Genomic DNA, 20,852 nt, shown 5'->3' with positions numbered 1-20,852 from the left:
CATTCTTTTGTTTACTATGCGTTTTTTAAACTTATTTTTTTAATTAAAGTGTTGTGCCAATTTCTGCTGTACAGCAAATTCACTCCGTTATACAGACGGATACACCATATTAACAAAAGAAAAGTTTTTTTAAAAAACCACATAATTATCTCAATAGATGCAGAAAAAGCGTTTGACAAAATTCAACTTCCATTCATGATTAAAAAAACAAAACAAAACAAAACACTCCTACCAAAGTGGGTATAAAGGGAACATATCTCAGCGTAATAAAAGCCATTTACAGCAAAGTTACAGCTAATGTAATACTCATTGGAGAAGAGCTGAAAGCCTTCCCAGTACAATCTGGAACAAAACAAGGATGCCCACTTTTATTCAGCATAGTGTGTCTACATCATTTGTCTCCACTTCCTTATGTCTGCGTGGCTCACCTGCCCCGTCCAGGGCTGTAAGTCTATTGAAGCTGTGCTAGCTGATGTCGCTGACAGTCTGTTGCTAAATCCAGTGAGTCCCGGTCCTCCTTGTATTTGACTTGGTAACTGCATATCTACGAGGGATGGCTCCTTCTCAAAACACTGTCCCGGTTTGTGTAACACCTACTCTCCCAGTTTTCTTCCCACGTCACCACCTTCCAGATTTGTGGACTCCTCTCCCGTCTTTGTCTTATATACACACTGTCTCTCTGGGGCACCTCCTTCATTCCTGTAGATTCATTTACCATCTACGTAGGACTGACCCCCAGACTTCATCTGGGTTTTAATTCCCTTTGCACGCTCCCAGCTGCACAGCATGCATTCAGTCTTTCTTGAGGGAATGAACAGACTGATGGATACTGTGGCTTAGTAGCACTGATTACTCTCCCAAAGATGGTGTTGTTATTATTAGTCACTGTTTACAACAATGTAGCCTTGATGTGAATAGAGACATCGTCATTCTCCTTCGCTGCCAGGACTGTGTGCCTGGTGCACAGTAGGAACTCATTCAGTAGGAGCAAGTGGAGGAGTGGGTCCCCGAGGAAGATCCTGGTGCTCGTGTCCTCAGTTACTTCTTCCCCATCCATGTGCCCTCCTCCTGGACATCACTGAGGACCGTGGTTGGGGAACTCTTTTTTCATCCCAGTCCCATTGAAACCAAAACACCTCTGAGTTGAACCCAGCCGAAACCCAGATTGGGATTTGAATCCACTTTTTTTTTTTTTCAAATTAGAATCAGGAGTTCCCATTGTGGCTCAGTGGTAAACAAATCTGACAAGCATCCATGAGGACGCAAGTTCGATCCCTAGCTTCGCTCCAGTGGGTTGGGGATCCGGTGTTGCCGTAAGCTGTGCTGTAAGTCGCAGATGCGGTTTGGATCTGGTGTTGCTGTGGCTGTGGTGTAGGCTGGCAGCTACAGCTCCAATCTGACCCTCTAGCCTGGGAACCTCCATGTGCCGCAGGTGTGGCCCGCAAAAGATAAAATAAAATAAAATAAAATTAGAGTCACTCACCTGGTATCTGGACTTACCGAAGCTCAGGTTCTTTGTGTCTCAGCGCAGAAGGAATTCAGCAAGAGATGAAGTGATAGGCAAGAAATAGACTTATTAAGATAGGACACTTGTGATAGATGCAAGTGGGCAGGTGATTAAGCTCTGCCCTGAGCATTCGGTGGACTACATTTTTATAACCCAAGGAAAGCGGGAAGGGGGAAGTGACTGCCTCTCCCTCTTACACCATTGGCTCCTCCTTCGGATCGGGTTAGAGAGTATTTGACCCTGTGAGGTCAAAGGAGACTGTCCTGGCCCTTAGTCAGGTCAGCAGGAGGGTGGTAACAGATGCTAATATATGTTGAATCATCTCAGGTTTCCGTATAATGAGGGTCTCCTCCTTGGGATGTCATCTTTCCCTGAAATTCCTGTCCTAGATCCTAAGGATCATATCTTGCCGAACTTGAATGCAGGCCTCATTGAATCTTTCACTTAATGACCTGAGGCATATCTCATGCTTTTATTTATGATTTTATTGTTAAGCAAGCCTGCTTTGTTCAACAATCTAATAGCTTTCTTGAGTGATTATTAACTTACAATGGTCTCCCAAAGTTCCCTAGGTTTCCCTGTCTGTGGTCCCCTCCTGGGATTTCTACAACCGCCTGTGCCTCTATTTGCATCACTACCAGCACCACTCCTGCCTATGTTAAGGAGAAAGTCCTAATATTTTCCAAGAAATCTTTCTTTTTTTCTCTCTCCCTCCTGATGTCTGAAAACCGGGTTTGCTGCTTGGTGGGTGCCAAGCCAAAAGACACAACTAAGCCAACCATCAGGAAGAGAAGGATTTATTATCACTTGCAGCAAGTAAGGGAAACACTGGGGATCTTTTCCCAAGCGGTGTCTGCCTGAACACAAAATTTGGGAAGCTAAGGGAACAGGCATGCTCCTGAAGGGGCTTGAGCAGAGGAGAATTCAGCATAGAATCACAGCATAGGTTGACTGAGTCCAAGCTTTAGTTGACTGAGGTTAGGGGGCTCAGCAAAGTCAACATCACTGGGGGTGTGTGTGGGGGGCTGATGGTGGTGGTGGCAGAGGGGAGGGTTAGTTTCTGCAGAACAATTCAAAGATATCTATCAGATTGCTATGGAAAAATCCCTTGAGGAGTGACTAGGACTCTATTTTTTTTTTTTTTTCTTTCACTAAACCATTGTTTCTTGATTGTTGTTCCTTTGTTCCTCCATTTCCTCACTTCCCTTAAGATCTTTAATTACTAAGACTTTTCAAGGGCAAGCATTGGGGCCAGGATTAGACTACAAAATGTCTTAGGCCAAAAATGGCTTCTCTTCTGTCAAGAAAACCAATTTTGGTTCTCTTTCTCCTGGAACCCCCTACCCTATCTGTTTACAAAATCTCTAGGGGCAGTCCCTCACCCCATGAGAACAGCTTTTAGTACCATCTCCTTCAAGCCCTTTTCAAAGGGACCCGTCGGAAACCCAGCTCAACTCTGTGCACATTTAAACTCCGTGCTGTGGATGGACCCTGCTGGGGCCGGAGAAGAGGAGACCCAGCAGAGAACCTGACCTAACCAGGAACTGTGCCTCTTTTCTCCTGGGTAGTCCTTTTCTTTCTCTCTTTCTTTCTTTCTTTTTTTTGGTCTTTTTAGGACCAAACCCACAGCATATGGAAGTTTCCAGGCTAGGAATCGAATCAAAGCTGCCGCTGTCGGCCTACACCACAGCCACAGCAACATGGGATCTGAGCTGCATCTGAGACCTACACCACAGCTCACAGCAACGCCAGATCCTTAACCCACTGAGCGAGGCCAGGAGTTGAACCTGCCTCCTCATGGATGCTAGTTAGATTTCTTTCTGCTGAGCCACAACGGGCACTCCCAGAGGATGTTTTCTTTAGGTCTCTGAATTGACTTTCCATTAGTGCAGATGCTGATTTTCCTAGGCCCTCCTATCAGGACCACCTGCCCTAGAGTCCTAAGATGTGGCTGAATGTGACTTCTCTGAGCCCTTCCCAGCGCTGCAGGGAGCATACTTATCTAAACACCAGGGGCCTGATAACATCCAGGTCTCATAGGTATTTTCTTTCCATCTCATTGTCTTTTTTGTTGTTGTTACTATTGCATTTGTTTGTTACTCTTTGTTGTTACTATTGCATTTTTATAAAATGACAGCAGCTAAATTTATGTATCAAGCTGCTTACACGTTCCCTTTTAAAGAAAGCTAATCTCAATTTCTGTTTTTACTGAGAACATTCTAATTAAACACAGGCTGATAAAACCTCAACCAGATCCTTAGGCCTGGTACAAGTCTGATCTTCCCAATCTAGTCGGCTGAGACCTGATTGCCTTTATTTCCAAGTTCAGAGGTATATAGGTAAACAAAGATTAAAATGGCCTTGTGGTGAATATGCATGAGCCTATAAAATACAAGTATAAATTGTATTGTAAAGAGCAATAAAGTTTTTTTCCTGTTTCTTGAATGCTTAACCGCATTATAAAGACATGAGCATATTGTCATATTTCAGTGAGCTGCAGTCTTACCATGTGATATGCTTAATTATTTTCAAGGTCATTTCTTTTTATAAAATCTGGGCAAGCTGTAAAATGTCAAACAGCCCATAAGTATAGAATGCACACCTATTTTCATCATCATTTTATAGTCACACATATAGTTGTGGTTTTGAATTTCCAAGTCACAACCAGTCATTGAGTATAAAAGTCACAATAATTTATAATATTAGGAACATGCCATTCATTATCTCACCAACCATTAATGTTCCAAGGATCTTTTCAGATGAAAGAATGCCAAAAAAATAATGGATGTGCTCTGCGAGTATGAATATTTAAAGCATCAGGTTAACAATACAGATGGAGGTGATTAACTGTGCAATAGTAGCTACAATAAGATAAATGTAATTGAGGCATCCAGCTGAAGGGATTATGTACTTAGCCCCTAAGCCACTTAGGATATAGATGAAGTACATTGCCGGCACCCTACCACTTCAGCTGAAAATGTTTTCCTTGTACAGAGCAAATACTAGTCACATAAGATCTTCAATATAAGTTGTGATTATAACTCTTAAATAGGAAGTCCAGCTTATTCATCAGGCAGGTATATGTTCGGATCCTGACATGCATTAACCTCTGCCTCTGGGGCAACCCTCACATTTTACTGTGCTTGAGAACTTGAGGTGAGTCTTAGCTAGGCATCAAATGAAGAAATCTGATCTCAAGATTCAGATTTTTGCTGCCACCAGCTGTTAAGAAGCGCTAGTGATTTTGTAATGATGCCTGGAAGCCATGGACTCCTCAGCATTGTATCAGTTTTGATTGAGAGGTAACACAAACAAATTCAGAGTCTTATAAATAGGAGATACACATTTTAAATGATCCACAGCATTCACAGCCCCTTTATACGTTTACAAAAACCAATGTACCTTGGGTGGCAGTGCCATGCAGATCATTTGGCTTCAGTTTTCGGAAATACTTCTCTGTATGAATGGCTTTAGCCCAGGCTGTTTCTGAGGCATGTTCTAGCCAGGATGCATGCCAGGGTCTGAGTTCCTTCCTTCCCCAGTAACACCCCCACCCCCGTATGCTTCTTCTCTTGAGCTTAACCTAATTCTGGGGGGTTCTCTTGGAGTACTTGAGCTGAGAATCTCCCTGTGTTTAGTCAGCTTGGAGATGCTGCCTCTTTAGTTGACTCATTTCTGTCTGGTGTTATTACTTCACTGTTGCTCTTTTTCAATTTAGAAACATTGCTTCCACAGATGTAGCCTGTGTAGTTAGTCCTTCTCTGACAGATTCAGGAAGGAAAAATAATTCAGTTTAGCCAATTGGATACACTGCAGTTCAACCTCACTCACTTGTACTGGGAGCTCATGGCTCCAGCCGCCTTGTCCTCTTCTCTGTTCCTGAGACTCTGCAGACTCTTTCAGGCTGCACACAGGCTTTTATCACTGTAACGATCATCTTTTCACGCTCTGCTAACCAGCATGGACACACACACACACACACACACACACACACACACACACACAGTCGCTAACAAACGCCTACTTCCAAAGGTAACCTACCCTAGTCCATATACACTCATATTAGCAAATCTCCCACCTCCGACCCAGACCCAGACCCGGACTATGTTAGGTTCTCTTATTAAACTATAACACTCTCCGTGATACTTTGTCATTTTCATCAAAAAGCGTTTATCACAATTGTAATATCGTAAACACGCATTCCTCGGTTTCATTCCACTAGGTTGGGAGCAATGCTGGTTTTGCTCACGAGTATAGTCCCAGAGCTTAGCACTGTGCCTCCTGTATGAAGCACGAGACACATATTTGTTGAATGAAAGAATGTTCGCATTTCACAATTCGCATTCATCTTTTGGTTTGAAGGCCGCTGTTGGCTCAACTGGGGAAGGGTAATAAGAGGGTCGGGTTGGAGCCTGAAAGAATCATAGCCACGTGTTGAAGGAAAAATCAGGATTTGGGAAGACATATTCCTGCCTGACAGTCATTTGAAATAGACTCTCCTTGGGTAGGTCTGTATCTGATTATCTTTTTTTAGGCTTTGGAGTGAAAGCTTTTAGGTGGTGCATTTATTCTCAAGAATGTATGTAACAGTTGCTATGTTGTAAGCCTGGTGCCACGCTCTGTGGTACAGCTCCTGGGGTGACATAGGAGTAAATTAGTGACTTTGGCAGAGCCCATTGTGCTGGAAGGAGTAACCTCAGTGTGACGGGGACATAGATGTGGAGGCTGGGGGAGGCCGTCTGGAGGCCAAGATGCTTGAAGTGCTTTTTTTCTTTTTTTGGTCTTTTTTTTTTTTTTTGTCTTTTTAGCACCCGCGGCATATGGAGGTTCCTAGGCTAGGGGTCTAATCGGAGCTGTTGCTGCAGGCCTATGCCACAACCACAGCAACGCCAGATTCTTAACTCACTGAATGAGGCCAGGGATCGAACCCGCAACCTCATGGTTCCTAGTTGGATTTGTTTCTGCTGCGCCACGACAGGAACTCCTTGAAATGCTTTTTGAAGTCCTCACAGAAGATAGTTTTGTGGCAGCAGGTGCAGCGTGGAAAAGAGGGAACAGCCTGTGCCTGGGAAGGGGAGGATGTAACCTGGCACTGGGAGGAGACAAGGCAGCCCAGTCCTGCTGGTGCTCAGGGGGCAGGTGGGGAGCAGCACAGGTGAGGCCAGACACCTGTTCATGCACCATTACCTGAACTAACTTACTGACACTTACCCAGAGAAGAGAGGTCTCTGGAGGAAAACAGACCTTTTTAACTACTACAGTGCAAACAGTCCCTGGGGAGGTTTAGCTACACCAGGCTGCCAGCCAGGTACATTTGTGTATGCAGATGACTCTGCTTTGAGGTGCGGGGTTGGGGGGCGCTGAGGGGTGAGGGGAGGGAACGAGGTTTACCTAAAGCACTCATGAAAACTCGAGGCTGGTCTGATGTCTTGTCTTGCAGCCTCAGTTTGCAGGGCCTTCCTGTTCGGGGTGAGAGGTGTAAGCAAACAGCCCCCTTTCCCTGTGTCTGCCTTAGAGAAACCAGAGGAGTTCTGCCAGGCCTCATTGCATTCTTGGAGGCTCACCATCTCTTTTTTTTTGGCCTCACCAGGCGTGGGAAACTTCCCTGGCCAGGGGTCGAACCTGAGCCATGGCAATGACAATGCCTAGTCCTTAACCCACTGTGCCACATGGGAACTCCCTCACCATCTCCTTTTTATTCTTCCCAGATTTGAAATAGTGGCTTGTCCTGGGTGTGATGTGATCTCAGAGCATTCCCCCAGCCCCTGCCCTCAAGATTCACCTACAGAATCCTCACTCCCTGCCGCCTCTTCCCTCCTTCGGGAATCTGGGATGCACTGGAACCCTGAGAGATTAACGTGAGGTTAGACAACAGCCAGCAGCCCTCCTAGCTCCCTGCTTGCTCCATTCTCCTAGACCTCTTTATTCTCTAATTCCTCAGGAAACTCAATTACCTTTGCTTCATTATGCAGAGCAATTTAACTCTCAAACATCCTTAGGCTCTGGGCCCACCTTTGCAAATCCAGAAGCTCATTAATGTTTCACAGCACTGAGGAGCTGGCAGGAGCTTTGAAATTTCTCTTTTTTTTTTTTTCCTCCCCAGGTATTTCAGAGTGAAAAGGAGCAATATCGAGATTTATTTTCCCACTAATGTGAGTTTCACATCCCCAAACCTCAATGTCAGAAAGGGATACAGTCAGTCTGGATTTTAAGATTTTTTTTTTCTTCCCATACATATTAGATAAAGAGTCACATATTAGATAAAGAGTCACGTGGAAATTCCTCTATCTAGAATTCCAAATTACTGAAACGATTAGAACAAATAAAGGAACAGTCCTCATAACATGTGAGTGAATAGGACAGTGGTAATAACCAGCATGGATGTAGAAGGATGAGTCCCATCAGTTCAGTATTCAGAGACATTGTTGTTTTTGTTTTGTCTTTTTGCCTTTTCTAGGGCCGCTTCCTGCGGCATATGGAGGTTCCCAGGCTAGGGGTCGAATCGGAGCTGTAGCCGCCGGCCTACACCACAGCCACAGCAATGCGGGATCCTTAACCCACTGAGCAAGGCCAGGGATTGAACCTGCAACCTCATGGTTCCTAGTCGGATTCGTTAACCACTGTGCCACGACGGGAACTCCAGTATTCAGAGGCATTGTTAAAAGTGGGGAAATGAAGGCAGCAGAAGAGGTCGAGGGGTTATGAGCGTGAATTTAGGAGTTACAGTCGGGTCCCCTCTCCTTCCTAACTCTGTGAATCGAGGTCAGTCGGTTAACCTAAGAGTTGGCTTCCTTATTTGTAGAGGCGATACCCATCCCCTTGGGTGGGGCGGGGGATGGGGGGGAGTTCCGTGAGGTTTGTATGAAGAACACTTCTCCCATTCAGCACATCCAGGACCGGGGGCCCTCAACGCCGTGGCTCTCATCTCACTAACTCGTGTTCCCTACACTCCCACACGCTGGTCTGTTTCATAAGCCAAGCTCATGGTCACATCGATGGCTTTGCACCTGCCACTGCCCTGGCTAGCAAGCCTCAGCAGACGCTGCTCCTCGCAGGCAGACTCAACCACGCTTCCTTCTTCCTGAGTCCTAGGTCGGGGGTCTGCGAAAAGGCCCGGTCCAGTTAAAAGCATGCAGCTTTCCAGGCCGCCTTGCCGTAGCTGGGGGACAGTGTTCAGAGCGAATGTCAGTTGAGGTGTATGGGCAGGGCTTCTGGGAAAGCTTCTGTTTTCTAGTACGAAGGAACTGACTAGGCTGGCTGCACTTACACCCTTCCCCCGTCTCCGTTCTTCTACCAGAATGCTGATTTCCTGCTCAGTGATAGACTAGCCCTCTGAGTGAGCAGAAGGAGGAAGGACCTACCCCACTGCGGGAAGGGAGCGCAGGTCTGCAGTTGCACTGAGGAACCCCTGTGGGAGGAGGAATTCCCTGTTTGGATAAACCATTTTATTGGGTATTCTGTTGTAAGCAGCTAAATTTAATTCTGTTATACATGCTCTTCTCCCACCACTTGAAATTTAAAAAAAAAATTTGTATGACCATCTTCTTATGATTTGGGGTTCAGGTGAAAAGGACCTCCAAGAAAGTGGTCTTCCCTGGTGCTCCCCTCAGTCGCTCTTCTTTTCTCATCCCTGTGACATCACTGTTTTCTCATCATATCATTAACCTTACCTGAAATTATCTCGTTTCTTTGCTTCTTGGTACTGTCCGTGTCCCTTTCTGAAGAATTAAGCTCTGTTACAGTAAGACCTAGTATCTCTTGTTCACTGCTCTGTCCGCACAGAGAATTGTACCTGATACAAAGTAGATGCTCAGTAAATATTTTGGAAATGTATCTAAAGTTATTATCCGGATTAAAGTGCAATTTTTTTGATGTCGTCACCAGATTATTGGGAAGAGGAAAAAAGTAAAATAAGTGGAGTTGGACTGATTACATAGCTATATTTATATAGTCTGTGCTTGTGTGTGTATTTAGATAATTCAGATCAATAAATTGGGCACTTATGTGCTAGATATTCTAAGCATCTTCTTGCTTTTCATATTTTTCAACAAATAGCTTGTGTAAAATAAGAAAATAGAAAAATTTACACCTTACTTTACCTATATTGGGTATTTCTAAAAAACGAAAGTAAAGCCAGTTTCCTCTTTTAACCATTGTATATTTGTTTATTCCAAAATGTTTGCTTAAAGTGAAATTTGAGATGTGTGGGGAACTTTGAGATAGAACTGAATTTCTGTCCCAGTGGAAAATGCTCTTTCGCATACATCTCAGTGGGTTTTTGTCAAACGTGCTATTTTGCATGTCAAGATGCTCTTCTTCCCTTACTGTGCATTTCAAAGGATGGCTGTACAGAGAATGAAATTTTAGTGTCAAACGCATCAATTACAACCCAATGGAGCTATTTCATTTTCCACCAATGATAGAGAAAGAGAGCCAGGGGAATAATGAGTCTATTTTTACCTTAAAGTTGCAGCATTCAGGATAAGACGTTTTCATGTTAAAATCAGTCTTACCCTTAAGTGTGAACCAGTGCAAGCTTTAATAATTCATTCTGAAACCTGCGCTTCCCGGGCCAGTGCTCCCTGGCTCTTTACTTATTTAGAGGTCTGTTTACCTCTCGGTTCGCACCTGCAACTGCCCGTTCAATCTACTGTGCATAACCAGTGGAGAATAAGCCCATTAACTAGAATAATTTAGGCATCTCAGTTTCCTACAGCCTTCAACGTACTGGGGTCTCACTGGCAACATATTTCTTCGGAAAGCTTATCTTTCATTTGAACCGTGGGTCCAGATCCTTAATGCAGTGATCAGAAGCATGTGGTTCAATGACTCTTGAGAATTTAGAAGCCCTGTGATAGATGGCCTGGTTTGCAGATTCTCCAAGCAGTTTCACTAGGGATTGATAGAGTTCCTGGTCTGATATAATGAAGCACAACAGCAGACTGTAGCAGAATATCAACAACAAAAAAAGGGCGGCAAATTTGTTGGAGCAAAGGAGACGCCTCCATTCCTTAAGGGTGGGCTACCCAGATGACCCTATAAAGGCTAAAGAGCCATCCTAGTATTCAAGTAGGCCCTTTGCATGTAACAAAGAACATGATTAAAAGGTACAGTTTGAAAGGGACTGCCTCTCAGCATCTGTTGCCTTGATAACTACACATGATGTCTCAATGACTTAGAGCCTGCTTTCGGAAAGCACGAGTTCCTAAGAGAGGGAATTGCTGCTGTTTCTTGAACCAGGCAGTCTGGTCTCCTAGTGAAGAGCTTGGGCCCTGCAGCAAGAAGACCATGTGCCTCCTCCCAGGCAAGTTGTTGACTCTGTCTCTGGCTCTGTTTCCTCATCTGGGCCCTGTGGCTAGCCAGAGCTTCCTGAGGTGTGCCTTGCTGCCAAGGCCAAAGCATGAGCTGCAAACAGGCAAAAAAGTGGAGACTGCGATGCCGTCTTGGGGGTGGGGGTAGGTAGCCCCTGTGCACTGTCATTGCAGGGGTGCTTGGAGCAGCACTTTTCCTTTGTCTCATACCTTGTGACGCCTCAGCTTTGTAGCTGTAAACCCTAAATTGAAATCTCCTGCTGTTCCAAGCAGACGTAAGGCAAAGGTTTAAACTTGGTGTGGTCTGCATATGAACTTGCCATCTCTGCCCTCCTATTTCCTGTACTTCCCTATGCCCAGTGCCCACGATGAATCTGTTCCCCTAGCCAGACACCTGGGTCCTTCCAGGCTCCTTTGTGTCACCCACTCGCATGGTTCAATCAGCCGTCGGTCGGGTGTGTGTTCTACCTCTTACCTACTAGCCCCTTTTTAATGTAGCTGATCGCTACTCACTTTCCAATTCAGCTCAAATGCAACCTCTTACAGGGAAGCTGTTCTGTGGCGGTCCCCTTGCAAGCTGACTTGGGGGCTCCCTTTCTTGAATCTCCAAAACACCCTGTGCATATTCTAGAAAACACTTAGAGCATTCTTTTCTAAACACTGAGTTCCTCCACTAGACTCTAAGCTTTGGGGGGGGGGCAGAGATTAGGTCTTATTTGACTTTACATCCCTAACTCTTGGCACAGTGCCTCCCAGGCATTTGATGTTTATTGAAGGAATCAAAGAAACAGGTCTTTGCCAGGTAACCGTGGCTCATAACCATGATGTAGAACGTATTTTCATGGGAAAATAAAATAACTTAGGGTTACAAGGGTTACAAGCTTTAGAGTATTAGCAGGCAGCATTCTAAACGTTCCTTTTAAGATTACCATCTAAACTCTTTTAAAAGTGGATTCCGCATGATGGTAGGTTGCCAGTCCCCTGCCCTGGTCCACAGCATACCAGTGGGGACTTTCACCGTCCTTGTCATGTTGTTTTATTTCCTTTCACTTTTTTGTTACCCATTTCTGGGGTTTCTGGAACTAGGGGCAAGAGCTGTTGATGAAAGGGTCGTAGCTAAATTTACTTGAAATGATGAACAAATTCAAGGAAGTCTGTTTGCGTGTAGTAAACACATAATAGTCGAAATAGGTATTTGAAGTTCAAAGCCAAGGCAAACCTCCCAGACCTTAATATTACTTAAAAAAAATCTTTGGAGTTCCCTTCCTGGCTCAGTGGTTAATGAACCTGACTAGAAACCATGAGGTTGTGGGTTTGATCCCTGGCCTTGCTCAGTGTGTTAAGGATCTGGTGTTGCCGTGAGCTGTGGTGTAGGTCGAAGACTTGGCTCGGATCCCACATTGCTGTGGTGTAGGCCAGCAGCTACAGCTCTGATTTGACCCCCAGCCTGGGAACCTCCATATGCCTCGGATGAGGCCCTAAAAATACAAAAAAAAAAAAAAAAAAAAGACCAAAAAAAAAAAAAAAATCTGTCCTTACAGCTGTCCTAGCTGAGGATAGATAAGATCTTTGCCATATTGTGGTTTGGGTTCCACCTCTCCTGCTGACTCTGAAAATCTCGAGGACGGGAAGTGGATAGTATTTACTATATTGCCAGCATCTAGCATAATAAATGTTTGGTGAATGATAAATCCATAATGGAATGATTATATTTCCTTGTTGGCTTTCATCAAGCTATTTGGTTTGATACTTTTTTCTTTATAGTTCATGAAGGTAGGTTTTGATTACTGTAGAGAAGAGCTGGAGGATGGGCTCACTGCTTTATATTTCGATTCAATCAAAATATATAGAAACAATCAGTCGACTCCTACTGGGTTGCTGTTTTGAATCAAGAAAATTATGGAATGAAAGGGATGAAAATTATCTGCTCTATGTGTTCTTATTGTCTTCAAAGAATTGGAATTAGCCATGGAGGAAAAGCTAAATGTCAAAAAATAGTCTTCTTGTTTTTAAAGTAATGCCACACTGTAACAACAACAATAAAAATAAATCTCTAAGTTCCTTTTACTCCATCAGATGCATCGTTTGTTTAGGGTAAAGGAGTTTGGGAATGAAGAAAACTAATTCATTAATTCATTTTGCTAATTTAGTGTAATGTTCATTTTGTAGTCACTTCATTTATTTATTTACTTATTTTTGCCTTTTCTAGGGCCGCTCCTGCGGCATGTGGAGGTTCCCAGGCTAGGGGTCTAATTGGAGCTGTAGCTGCCAGCCTACGCCAGAGCCACAGCAACAAGGGATCCGAGCTGCGTCTGCAACCTACACCACAGCTCACTGCAACGCCGGATCGTTAACCCACTGAGCAAGGCCAGGGATCGAACCTGCAACCTCATGGTGCCTAGTCAGATTCGTTAACCACTGCGCCACGATGGGAACTCCACTTCATTTCTTTAATACACTGTCATTAACATAAATTAAGTAGAAACAATAAAGGAAGAAATTTTTCTGTGTTGTGTGTCTCTTGCAAAATTTTAAGTACTATCCTACTTTGTTTAAGGGAGAGGAGAGGGGAAAACATTGAGTCTGGAACTGTATTTAAAGAAAGATGAACGAGGAGGAATACTGGCTTTGGCTCCAAAATCTTTGTAACACCACAGGTGAAGCCCTATGGCCTTGGAGTGTGTATTGGGCATCCTTCTGTGCTGTGAGCTTGGGTGAGGCTTTGAAGTTTGAAGTCCTGAATCACCCACTATACCAGTATAAATGTATTTCCCACAAGAAAAAAAAAAAAAAAAGAGCCGAATAAATTAGCTTCAGGTAGAACCTTGGTCCCTCATATCCCACTTTGCCAAAGAAGTCACTTACTGAATCTCTTTTTAAGTTTTTGCTGGAGATGGAATCAGCAGAGATAGCGCACTAAAGGCTTTGGAGGCACCAAGACTCTGATCGTTTTCACTGATTCATCGTTTCACTGATTCATTCAGTGCAGGCTGGGTACTGTATTCTCTGCTTGGTTATAGAGACCAAATCATGCCACTGTTTTGCCTTAGTGAACTTCCAAGAGTAGTAAAGCCACTGAAATGTAGCATGATTGAAGGGTGGGAGAGTGAGCATAAAAGTACGAACTTTAAAATCCTCTGACTTTGCATGTAAAGAGGTCATTAGAAACCAACGCAAGGTTAGCTATAGTCCTTAATGATGGCATAGTACGTATTATAAAATACTGGAGTTCCCGTCGTGGCTCAGTGGTTAACGAACTCGACTAGCATCCCTGAGGACTCGGGTTTGATCCCTGGCCTCGTTCAGTGGGTCAAGGATCTGGCGTTGCCGTGAGCTGTGGTGTAGGCTCGTATCTGTAACTCTGAACGGACCCCTAGCCTGGGAACCTCCCCATGCCGTGGGTGTGGCCCTAAAAAGACAACAAATAAAAATAAATAAAATATTGAAAACCTGGATAATGGAGATAACAAGTGTAGACATTTTTTCCTAGCAACGTGGCTGTGAAGGGAGAAATACAGTGTAGCTGGAGGTGAATGGAGCCAGAGGAGGGCTTTGTGTTACTTTGCTGGAAGATGGAGAGCTCCAAGTAGGTCTTGGGCCGAGGGGAACGATTGGGAAGTAGAAGTTGGGATTGCTGGAGCAGGAAGGATGAAGACAGGAGAATGGGTTCTTGGAGGAGGAGGGAAGCCGTTCCTCTGAAAGGGGAACACATGCTGTTCATGAGGATTTGGGGTTGAGAGCAGGATGTGGCTTCTGTTTTCTCTGTGATCTTGGCAGCAAGGTTATCAATTGAGGAAGAGCACACGGGGAGGGTTAGGGCTTGAGCAGAGAGAGGGAGGTTTGAGAGAGCTGAGGAATGAATCTGGACCGTGTGATAGGGCTCCAGGGTCCCATGCAAGTTTTAAGGGTAAACCAGGCACCATGCACGCATCGAAACTCTCATCCACAGAGTTCCACGTGTTCCTCCATCACAGCTTCGCAGCCAGGAGTTATAGCAAATGCAAACCGCAAACAGTTGTTGACGGCTTGCTTTGTGCCAGGCCCCTTCTGGGTGGTGCCTCACTCTGTCCTCACGGCAATGCTATCAGATAAGCACCTGCTATTACCATGCCCACTTTGCGGATTGGACTGGGACGTTAAATACATTGCTCAGTGCCCAGCCATTCATAAGTAGCAGGGCCGATGTTCGGGTGCAGACAGTATTGTTTCAGAGCCTGCTTGGCCTTGTGCCTTCCTGGTTTAGGGCAGAAAATTGCGTGGTGAAAGTGCGACACAGTGCAACTCTATGTTGCATTCTGCTGAGCAGGTGAACACCAAGACAGAAAGCCAAGGAGGTGATGATGCTGGTAATAGAAGGATTGAAATTATATGGAATTAAATGATATATCCCTTGGGGTCTGGTTGGTAGGAAAGGGAGTGGAACTGGAGTGGGTCTAGGAGTTTGGTGTCCTTGGAGAACTGAGTACATAAGGGACGAGAGTGGACATATGATGGAGGGGGAGATGTTTTTCATCCAGAATACACATTTGGAAGTTTACTTTCCCTGAAGCATTCTATTTTCTTTAAAAGGTTCTGGCCATGTATTCATGTGAGCACTCTTTTTGACTGATCAGTCTCTACACAACTTTCCACCTGTAGAAGAAGAGCTTAACACTGGAGATATTTTGTCATGCCTCGGTGGAAATGAACCCGATTAGTATCCATGAGGATGGAGGTTCACTATTGGGTCCCGCTTATTTGGCTGAGGATCTGATGTTGCTGTGGCTGTGGTATAGGCTGGCTGCTGTAGCTCCAATTGGACCCCTAGCTGGAGAACTTCTATATGCTGCAGGTGTGGCCCTAAAAAGCAAAAAAAGGGGGGGGGGGGAAATGTACTGACACTAATACCCCTGTGTTCTGTTGGGAAATACAAACTCTAAGCAGTAACGTTTCATGTGGTCTGTTGCACAGTGAGCTGAGTGATGAGTTTTATTAAAACTTTTTGGCTTTTCCATCCCTCAGACTGAAATACACTGGCTAACTTTCTTCATCCACAGGGCGTCTCTCTGAGGACAGTGTAGGAACACTGAACAGTGACTTACCTGGATTATAAGGGCATATCAATACCAGACAATCCACGCCAACATTTTTAAAAAGTGTTTTTACCTGTGAAGAGACTTGGCAGCCCTCAGAGTCCAGGACTCACGCAAAGCAACTGAGAAAATAGGAGAAAACTTTAAAAGGGGTTTCTTTCCTCTTCTCAGTGAGCTTTGGTGAACATTGCATCTATAGCGAAAGAAGAGATGGCTTTGAATAAGGACCATTTAGGAGTTCATTCATTCGTTTACATGATCAGAATTAGGAAAGTTGATCATGCATTAGGCCAAAGAAAATCTCAATTACTACAAGCACCAAAAGCCCAGAACCGAATAGCAAGAATATAGCTATCTCCAAATCTAAAAGCATGTAAACTTTAAAAATACTTTCTCCGTAACTCAGAAAGAAGTACAACTTGGTCGGAAAGAGCGAAAGAGCAAAGGCTATGTGTTCCTTGCTCTTTGCAGAACAATGAATTTCAGATCAGCCCAGGCCAGGTCAGCATGACTGCGGCAGTTGTACCACTGCTTGGTCTCCTGGAATTTTTGAAGAGCAGAGAAAGATAAACTGTGATGTACACCAGCAAGTCTCAAACTTTTTGTCCTCAGGATCCCTTTATCCTCTTCAAAATTATTCAGGGGCCCAAAGATACTTTTTTGTATAACTTATGTCTATCAATTTGTATCATGTTAGAATTTAAAACTGAGAAATTTATACTTTTTATTAATTTCTTTAAATCAATCCATTAAATGTTAATAAAATACATTTCCGAAAATTTATTTTTCAAAAACCAAAAATAATTAGAAAAATTGACTTTGCTTTATGATTTTGCAAATCCGTTTGGTGTCTAGCTTACTAGACAACAATTGAGTTTTGTTTTTTTTTGTTTGTTTGTTTTTGGGGTTTTTTTTTTGCCTTTTTGCCTTTTCTTGAGCCGCTCCTGCGGCATATGGAGGTTCCCAGGCTAGGGGTCCAATAGGAACTGTAGCCGCGGGTCTACACCACAGCCACAGCAACTCGGGATCCGAGCTGTGTCTGCAATCTACACCAATAGCTCCCGGCAATGCTGGATCCTTAACCCACTGAGCAAGGCTAGGGATCGAACCCACAACCTCAAGGTTCCCATTTGGATTGGTTAACCACTGCACCACAGCGGGAACTCCAACAATTGAGTTCTTATATCTACTAAATGTTTTCAGTCTTTTGTGAACCCACATATGATGTGGCCTCTGGAAGACTCCTCTGTCCACTCACAGATGATGAGCGTGAAGAGACAGTATTATTATGAAGATAGTTTTGACCTCTCAGATGCTCTGAAAGGGTCTTTGAGAGCTGCTTTAGAACTGGTGTACGATAGGTATCTTTTCCAAATAAATCAATAAAAATACTTGTTGTGAATTCTGGGGTAATTTATCTTTGGGGTGATGACATGCAAAGAATGCAGCCTGTGAATCAAAATTAAATCTGCTTTCGTTCAAAAACCTTTATTGTAGAAGTATATCTAATCAGATAAAATTGATATTCTGTTCTTTAAAATAAAATTATGTGGAATTAAATGAGAAAAAGTCTCACTCACTGCTTAAACTGCTTATAACTGCACAGAAAATGTTGGTTCCCTTCCAATATTCCTCTGTTCTTCACTTCCCTCTTACTAAGCACCTAGTTGGAGATGACACTAGTCTAAAGGCATGTAATTTTTGCTTCACCAGGTTCTGCTAGGATGAAAATACCAACACGATGGTGCTTGTTATGCTCTATCTCCTCCACATCTGCTCTGCAAGTCCTTGTGGCTGTCCTGGCGGTGCCCCACTGGTGCAGGGTGTGTTCACAGACTCTCTTCCCTCCACGTCTCTGGCATCATCATCCCTGCTTCCAGGTGCAAGGCAGCCTTAGCTGTCTCTTTCCTTTTCAAAGTGTGGGCCACCTACTGGGAGCTTCTTCTGTCCATCACCCAGGGTGGATCTCTTATCTTTAGCTACTAGACTGAATGCTTCACTTCCGGTGATTATATTCCGCTTTGTAGGCTCCAAAGGAAGTGGTGATGTATTGTGCTCCCAGGAACACCCATGTCAGTCAAGCAGTTCTCTTGTTGTTTTGTCCCCTATACCCGAGGACACTGACCTCAGACCAGGAGACCAGGTGGTCTACTTAAGATTTTCCTCTTTTCTTGACTCCTCGACTGTTTTTTGACCACATTTGAAAGCATGTGCTTTTTGCCTTAGGATGACTGCTTTCTTTGGAAGAGTCTATGTTCATCCCACTGGAATATGGTTGGAGAGCAAGTCTACTAAAGTGCCAAACAGGGCCACCTGTGTAAAGATGTATATACAACATAGTATATACAACACGATATACACAACATGGGTATACTATGGATATGCATCCCATGGTATACACAACTTTGGATATGCACCACATCGTATACACAACCTTGAGTATACATAACTTGGGTATACACAACATAGTATACACAACCTTGAGTATACATAACTTGGGTATACACAACATAGTATACCTGACATGGGTATACACAACATAAGCTCTTAAAATACCTTCGTCTAGTAGTGAATATACTTCCAGTGTTGAAATGGACCTGTAAGGTAATTTTTCTTAACCAGCCATGTATTTGCTTATGTAATCAAGTGAGTTTTGACCTTGACTGTTGGCAATAGAATGGAGATTGTGGGAAGAGGGGAAGAAATAATTGTTTATTGAGTCTCTGCTGAATGGTAGGTCTTAGGTTAGGTTCTTTTCAAGTCGTAATTTAATTTTTCATTTTTTTCAATAGTCTTTCCAGACAGGTTTATTATCTCCATTTCACAAACTGGGAAACTGAAGGTCGGAGGTTAGTTACTGGTTCCTTGCACAATATTTTGTTATATATTCTGCAATATTTAGCAGAGCCAGGATTGTAAACTGCTCGCCGCAAACCCTGTACTTTTTCTGCTATCTCAGGAAGACTGACTTCCTAATAGAAACTCCGTCCTGCATGAGGAAGAGCATAAGAGCATATGGAAAATAGGGAGTTACAGGGCTATTTTTCCCCCTCAAAGAATATTTATTTAAGTTATAACTTAAGTAGAATATTATTTCACCCTGCAGCCAAGCTTCTTTTTCCAGTATCTTTCAGGTTGGTAAACTAGGGGCATTGTTTTCCAAATCTTCGCCTTTTTCGTGCAGGGTTCTAGATGGGGAAATTAGCCATTAAGGTGTAGCCATGATAACATGGATAGGAGGTTTTGGTTCTGTCGCCCTGTGCCCGCTTACCTGTGTCCCCACTTCTGTCATCTTTCATGGTTGGGTCAAGAGGTTCCTTTCTTTGACAAATAGTCTTAGTCTGTCCCCTCCATGTCTGCAGAGGACAAATCCCTGGTTTGGGTCCCAGTCTGTCCACATGTGGGTTTTTTCGTTTTTGTTTTTTTTAGGGCCATTCCCTTGGAGAGTCCCAGGCTCGGGGGCGAATTGGAGCTACAGCTGCTGGCCTACGCCACAGCCACAGCCACACCAGATCCAAACCACATCTGCGACCTGCACCACAGCTCACAGCAATGCCGGATCCTTAACCCACTGAGCAAGACCAGGGATCGAACCCACAACCTCATGGTTCCTAGTTAGATTCCTTTCCGCTGCACCATGACGGGAACTCCTATATGTGTTTTCTTATACTTTATGCAGAGAGAAACATTAGCGTGTCTAGAATTAGCAATATAGTGTTATATGAACCAATAAGTCTGTATTATTTTTTACTTTTCTTTCTTTTTTTTTGTCTTTTTGCTATTTCTTTGGGCCGCTTCCGCGGCATATGGAGATTCCCAGGCTAGGGGTTGAATTGGAGCTGTAGCAGCCAGCCTACGCCAGAGCCACAGCAACGCGGGATCCGAGCCGCATCTGCAACCTACACCACAGCTCACGGCAACGCCGGATCGTTAACCCACTGAGCAAGGGCAGGGATCGAACCCGCAACCTCATGGTTCCTAGTCGGATTCGTTAACCACTGTGCCACGATGGGGGCTCCTGTATTATTTTTAATGAATAGATGTAAAACACGCTTCATTCGACCTTCTTACCAGCCCTACTTAGGGGCTAAGGATAGTCTGTTTCTCTTATTCTGGAGGACACTCACGACAACAGCATTCTCAGACTCTAGACAGTTACGATGTTATTGGAAGAATTTTGGAAATGATAAACCAGGTAGTTGACCCCTAATTACAAAAACTTAATTACCAATTCACTTATTAATATTTCTATTAGTTTTGAAATTTGTATTGTATTCTATTCCAAATTTTGGGTATAGAGCATTTTGACCAATTCATGTACTGTAGTCTAGATTGGATGTTGAGGGAGGTTTTGGGGGTTGTTGAACATGGCATAATCATTTGAAGATAGCGAGGACAGGATTTTGGAATAATTTGGGATGAGTGGTTTTAATCACATATCTGTAGGAAGATGAATTGAACTCTCCTCCCACATTTAATTATAACTACTGCTGTGCTCTTGCTAAAATTAAAGCTGAACCCAAGATTGGTGACTTGCTTTTTTATTGTTGAAATGATGTGTTCATCATGAGTGAGCTGTAGTGAAAAATACAAAACCTCAAAGTATGTGAACTGCAATTAACCTCACTTCATCAAAGTCATTTTTGCCCCTACAGTTACTTGAGTACACGTATCTATGCTTGGTGTTTCAGGATTGTAGTAGGTAATAGCCAAGAAGTGTGATATATTTTGAGAAAGAAGAGAGTATTACTATAGACGTCCTATGTTATACTTTCTCTGGGTAACATTTATTTCTTTGGGCATTCAAATTGTTGAGAAAGAAAAGATTTTGATCTTTTTTTCAGCAATTTAAAAGATGAAAACATTTGTATAGCAAATTTATTTATTTATTTATTTATTTATTTTTGTCTTTTTGTCTTTTTAGGGCTGTACCCGCGGCACATGGTGGTTCCCAGGCTAGGG

General features: G+C 43.6%; 1 protein-coding gene and 1 long non-coding RNA gene across 4 annotated transcripts in view; one reads left to right on the top strand and one right to left on the bottom strand.

Annotated features, from left to right (window-relative positions):
- The window catches only part of SMYD3 (SET and MYND domain containing 3), a 752,343-nt gene that overhangs the window by 338,050 nt on the left and 393,441 nt on the right, over window positions 1–20,852 (top strand).
- Window positions 8,706–14,258, bottom strand: LOC146398855 (uncharacterized). Its single transcript, XR_014817527.1, has 2 exons — window positions 13,200–14,258; window positions 8,706–12,105 (listed from the first exon to the last, which is right to left on the bottom strand). It is a non-coding gene; the product is annotated as an uncharacterized LOC146398855 (long non-coding RNA).

This window comes from Sus scrofa, chromosome 10, assembly GCF_054392235.1.
Source record: "Sus scrofa isolate SSC_HxYL_T2T_F1_AM1 chromosome 10, Sscrofa_HxYL_maternal_Yorkshire_Landrace_v2.0, whole genome shotgun sequence".
In the NCBI taxonomy this organism is placed as follows: domain Eukaryota; kingdom Metazoa; phylum Chordata; class Mammalia; order Artiodactyla; family Suidae; genus Sus; species Sus scrofa.
This window is presented reverse-complemented; position numbering and strand designations above follow the sequence as displayed.